The sequence below is a fragment of the Nannospalax galili genome, unplaced genomic scaffold (genome assembly GCF_000622305.1).
Source record: "Nannospalax galili isolate Female #2095 unplaced genomic scaffold, S.galili_v1.0 scaffold30, whole genome shotgun sequence".
NCBI lineage: Eukaryota > Metazoa > Chordata > Mammalia > Rodentia > Spalacidae > Nannospalax > Nannospalax galili.
Window position 1 is genome coordinate 63,501 of NW_008329127.1, and position 6,581 is coordinate 70,081.

Sequence of the window (6,581 nt, forward strand, 5' to 3'; positions counted from 1 at the left end):
ACACAGTGAGTTTGAAATCAGCTGGGGCTACAGGGAGATCCTGTTTCAAAAAACCCAAAACCAAACCAACAAAAAAAAGAATATCTTTTAAATCTTAATGAAGGGCATAAACTATGCTCAAATGGAAAGGCAACCAAAACTTTGGACAGAAAAGAAATGTCATTCTTCCCAAATTAATATATAAATGTAATAACATTTAAATTTATTTTTATTTTATGTGTGTGAGTCTATTGCGTGCATGTATGTAGGTGCACCCATGTGAAAGAATGCCCAAGGAAGCAAGAAGAAGGTGTCAGATCCCCTGGAACTGGAGTTATGAATGGTTGTTAGCCTCCATGTGGGTGCTGGAACTGAATCCAGGTCCTCTGCAAGAGCAGTGCTCTTAATCTCTGAGCCATCTCTGCAGCCCCTGTAATAGCATTTGAATTAGAATTCCAATAAAGATTCTTCTGTGACAGAGGGGCAGAGAGGTGGACACGAGAATTAAATAATTGATCATAAAGTGTATACCAATGGGTAAGTATCCAAGAATGACTGATAAAAATATACAAAAAGTGACAGACACAAGGACATGCAATGACAGTTATAAGAACATTCCATAATCTGTTTTAAAAAATAAATATGTTAAATAAATATGTTATTGGCATAAAACAGGCAAATAAATAAAAGCACAACAGATGATCCAAAATGTAAACCCAATTGTATATGAGTAGATAATGTATGATAAAAATGACATTTCCTCAATTGAAAAAGATGCATTAGTTAACAAATGGTGGTGATACAGGGTCACCCAACTAGAAGAAAATAAAATCAAACCTATGCCTTATATCCTACATATGACTAAATTTCCATTAACTAAAGAACTTAAATGTAAAACTTTTTTTGCTTTAATTATTTTTATCTTACATGTATGAGTGTTTTGCCCACACATATGTAAGTATACCCATGTCATGCAATGCAATGCTTGTGGAGACCAGAAGAGGGTGTGGGATCCCCTAGAACTGGAGTTACTAAAGGCTGTGAGCTGCCATGTGGATGCTGGGAACTGAACCTAGGTCCTCTGCAAGATTAGCCAGTGCTCTTAACCACTGAGGCATCTCTCTAGCCCCAAAACACATTTTTTAATTGACAAGATAATCTAGGATACAGAGTGTGAGCAAGACTGAAAACACATAAAAAAATAATATTTATCACATGTAAATTAAGCTAAGAAATATAGCCCCCTAAGTGCCTGTGGTTCAGAGGACATATGGGGCTTGATTGTGCAAAACAATCTTTTTCAAATTGGGGGAATGAATGAGCAAAAAAGGCAAAGGATGTGAAAAGACAAATTCAAGTCACCAACATCTGAAAATATCAAATCTACAAGCAGCTGAGAAATGCAAGTTAAAATAATAATTAGATGTCATATTATACTTCACAATGTAGCAACTAGTTTTAAATATGTAATGCTTATTACTGGCAAAAATGCTGATAGAAGTGTAAATTATTTCTGCTTTAGGCAGAGCAATAAAAGAAATATTTTTGAGACAAATTCTCACTATGTAGCCTGGGCTGGGTGAAACTCACTATGTAGATCAGGCTGGCTTCAAATTCACAAAGATCCACCTGCCTCTATCTCCAGAATGCTGGGATTAAAGGTGCATGCCACCACACCAGGCTAATGATAAAAATTTTTAAGTATTCCCTTGAGATAAAAAAAAAAATACAGGTAGTTTTGGTAACATTTCTAAAGATTAACATTAAATTAGGTCATAACCAGAGTGATGAGAGAGAGAGAGAGAGAGAGAGAGAGAGAGAGCGCTTTACTTTTGGACATGACAAGACTGTTGCAGTCATGAACTCACAGAAGTTGCAGTTCCCTGCTCAAGACCTGCATAACCTCAAGCCAGTCAATATTCCAGCATAGATCGGGGGGAAAGGAGTCACAAAGTAGAGAGGGGGAGGAGTAGATCTGGGAAGAGTTAGGGGGAGGAATGACTGTGATCAAAATACACTGTACCTGGCAAAGCCACCTTTCAGCTCATGGTTTGAGGGTGCAGTCCACGGTGGCAGCAGCAGGAGGCAGCTGGTCACGTCCCATCCACAGCCAGGAAGGAGAGGGAGATGACTGCTGGTGCTCAGTTCACTTTCACCTTTTCATTCAGTCTGGACCTCAGTCCATGGAATGATGCCACCCACATTTAGCGTGGGTCTTCCCTCCTCAGTCAGTCTACCTAGAAATTCCCTCATGGTCATACCCAGAGGTTTGGCTCCAAGGTGATCCTAGATCCTGTCAAGTTGACAATCAGTATTAATTATCACACCCTATCACTGTCATATTATTTAATACAATTAGTCTCTTAGTTCTTAAACCTTTGCCCTTAATTAAGTTAATTAGATTAAGGTACACATAGGTGAAAATTTCATTAACTGCTTTGCCAGATCATAACACCCATTAGCATGCCTCTAATGCTGTGACCCCTGGGAACTTGATCATTCTGCTGTCCCTGACCCTGAGCGACACTGGAGAGTTTCTTCTGACTCTCCCGACTTCATGACTTCATCCTGCAAATGTAGGCCGTGCTTGACCTGACTGTCACGGAGGACGCTGGGAAAGCAAGAATCTGGCTTTTCCATTTCTCTCATGGAAGGTCATTGACTGGCACGTCAAAAATAAGAAAATTCTAACATAAGGAAGGGTTTCAGATACTGAACAGCCAAAGAAGGACAAATATTCACTTTGCTTCCCAAGAAGCTCAAACAGGAAGTCCCTTACCCTTCTCAAGTGAAGGAAAGATCACGTCCAGTGAGAAGGGGGTCTTAGAAGCACTTCATAGTTCTGTGTTTTCCTGGGTTTCACATGGAATCATAACACATTGAAGTTCCCCCACTAACTTCAATAGTTGATTCACTAGGAGTTGTCATGACCCATGAGCTTACACAGCTGCTTTCTTTCCTTTGGATTCAATCCTTTGCTAATCTATTAAGTAGTCATATCTAGCAATGGTTTCTAGTTTCAGTCTTGTCTTCTGTTCACAATAGCAGTTTCATTTAATCAACATTTCTTAAAAATTCACATCTTCCAAGTGATATGCTAGACACTAAGGATACAAAGACTGGGATTATATGAGAAAGACACAGGCAAACACAGGCAATTGAAACTCTGAATATGTATGTGAATGCTCAGATCCTTGACAGAAACATCTCATGGGCCCGTGACCACTCCAGAAAACACAATAACCCCAGCAAACTCCCTTGCACTCATAAGAATTCCAGACTTGTAACCATGGTGGACCCACAAGATACTATATGATTGGGTTTAGTCTTTCTTAATGACTTCATCTCCCTCTGGCCTCCTGCAATCACTGCTCCAATTCTACCTGTTTTCTTTTCAATAGCTGAGTAGGCCAAGTTCATTCCCACTTAGATATCTGCATTTGTGTCATGTTCTCCATTACCTTCTAAGGACCAGCTTCTCAGAGAACTTTACTTCAAATAGCCATTCTCTTAGGGTTGGAGAGATGGCTCAGTGGTTAAGAGCACCTGCTACTCTTGCAGAGGACCTGAGTTTGGTTCCCAGGACCCATGTTAGGAAGCCTACAACCACCCGGAGCTCCAGGTTCTATTCCCAGCACCCATATGACAGCTAACAACCATCCTTAACTCCAGTCCTAGGGTCTCAACTGCCCTCTTCTGGCCTACATGGGCATTGCACACAGGTCATGCACTTATATACATGCAGGTAAAACGCTCATACACATAAAATAAAAATAAATAAATCATTACACAGCCTCTCTCTTCCAAGTCACTCTGTCTTCGGATTTCTACTATGTCACACATTTACCAGACTCTTTCCCATAAAGAATATGGATACACAAGAGCAGGGTGCTTGTCAGTCATGTTCACTGTTGCCCTGGTGTATGGCTCAGTCCTGCATGTAGTAAGTGGGTATGAAATGTCAAGAACGAAAGTATAAATGACCCCTAGTATTTTAGTGCATTGGCACTGCTATAACAAAATAACCAACACTGGGTAATTTAGTAAGAACAAAAGTTTATTTGCTTATAGCTCAGGAGGCTGGAAGTCTAAGATCAAGGCACTACAGGGTTGGTATCTGGTGAGCCCCCAAGCCTCTGCTTCTAAGATAGCACTTCAAATACTGTGTTTGACAGAAATCCACAACTGGCCAAAGTGTAGATAAGAGACTGCAGAGTACATGTCCCTGGATAGGATTCCTATATTAAACCTCACCCACCCATTGCAGAGGAGAAGGTGGAAAGATTGTAAGAGTCAGGGTTGGTGCATGACCATATGGACACAGAGTCTTACAGGCTCCTGGAAACTTGCTCATATGAACTTACAGCAATGGGTGACAGCATGCACAAGACCCATGCAGACTCAGTCATATAAAAACCCAGCATAGAACTGGGGAAATGGGCAGCAGACCCCAAACTTAGCCAAGGAACTATTGGCAGCTGATTACTGCTGGGTGAGGGAGAGTTGATCTTCTTTAAGGGAGAGACTCTAGATAGGCTGACTAGACCCCAGTGGATGAACTTGCACTGAGGGACATCTGGGTACACAAACTTGACTCAATAGACCTTAACAGATAAGACAGAATATATGAAATCCAGTGGGGCATGAGCAGTGTAAACAGGGGAGAGGGGGTCTAACTATGATTAAGATGCATTGTACGAAATGCACAAAAATTCAATAAAAGTGTATGTATTGAAAAAAATACTGACTTGAGTACTGTGCCCAAAAGTGGGGTGGGGGATAAGCTAGTTCTTCCTTTTTCTTTTCTTTCTTTTTTTCTTTTTCTTTTTTGACACTATGTAGCCCTGGATAGCCCTTGATCTTACAGAAATCTGCCTGACTCTGCCTCCCAAGTGCCAGTGTTAAAAGTGTGTGCCACTATGCCTGCTTTCCTCCAGCCCTTTTTAAGGCACTAACACATTTATAAGAACAGAACCTTCATGATTTGATCACTTCCCAAAAGGCCCCACAGTTTAATACCACTCACAGTGGGGATTAAGCATCAACACATAAATGTTTTTATTAGGTTTATTGATTGATTGTGGGAAGGACATGTGTGCATGCCACAGTATGCATGTGGAACTCAGAGGACAACTTAAGGAAGTCAGTTCTCTCTTTCCATCATGTGGGTCCAGGGGATTGAACTCAGATCCTCAGGCTTGGCAGTTGGTACCTTTTCTTGGCAGTTGGTGAGCCATTTTGCTGACCCACCAACACATAAATTTAGGGGGTCATCCAGGCTGTAGCAAATGGCAAGGGAAAGTCCAGACTGATAGGAAGGGCCCCCTGGATAACTCAGGGTTCAAGATGTTTAATGATGAGAAGTAAACAGAATATCCTGGATTTCCCTGGATTTCTTCAAGAGAATCGAGTTTAATCCATGAGGACCCTGGAGCACTCGGTCATGCAAAACTAGTGAGGATTGGATTTGGTTATCATTAAAAAGAATGGGATTATGGTAGCCCACACCGTCAATCCCAACACTCAGGAAGTAGAGGCAGCTGTATTTCTGTGAGTTCAAAGACAGCCTGGTCTCCATAGAGAGTTTTGGGCCAGCCAGGGCTACTTAATAAGACCTTGTCTCAAAAAAAAAAAAAAAAAATGTCTTTGAGGTTGGAGGAATGACTCGGAGGTTAAGAGTACATACTGCTCTTCCAGAGGACCTAAGTTTGGTTCCCAGCACTCAAGTCAGGAAGCTTGCAACCATCTGGAGCTCCAGCCCCAAGGGATCCAAGGCCCTCTTTTGGCCTCTCAGGGCACCTATACTTACATGCATATACACACAAGCATGCACACATATACACATAATTTTTTTTTTTTGTCTTTTTGAGACAGGGTCTCCATGTAGCCCCAGCTGGTCTGAAGCTCAGTATGTAAACCAGGCTGGTCTTGAACTCACAGAGATCTGCTGGCCTCTGCCTCCCTGGTGCTGAGATCAAAAGCATGTGCCACCACACTCTGCTCATACCCAGTTTCTAAAAAAATGTTTTGAAAGGCAGCTGTGCTGAGTGCTAAACCACCACCACAGGAGGGTTCAGTGGGGTGGGGAATGGAAGGGCGGGCAGAGGAAGGAGACAGGGGAGGGATCAGCAATACTAAAGCACTTTGAAAAAACTCATATGGAAGCCTACTACTGTAGAAGCTTCTTAAATACAGATATACACACATATACAATATAAAAAGTTTAAGTATAATTACCCTATAATGGGAGTTCAATGTCCCTACCAGATACCACAGGCTAGCCAATAAAAACTCCAAAATGCCAGAAATGGGCTCTGTCTTTTGAGTTGTTGACCATAGGGATCCCATATACCCTCAAACTATATTGGTTATTGTAATTGTTCTTGGTTACCCACCGGAACTTGATGGTAAAACCCTACTGTTGAAGATACTACATACATTGTTCATAGAGCAACCCAAGGAGAGCTCATGCTGGTATTGATCTCAAAGCTTCATCTCTACCTGACTAGCTTTTGTAGTCCTAGAGGGTGGTGTGCATGCTCCTGGAAGGCTCTTACCCAGCTGTGAACCCTGAGACCTCTAGTAATGATTGGCCTCTGGCA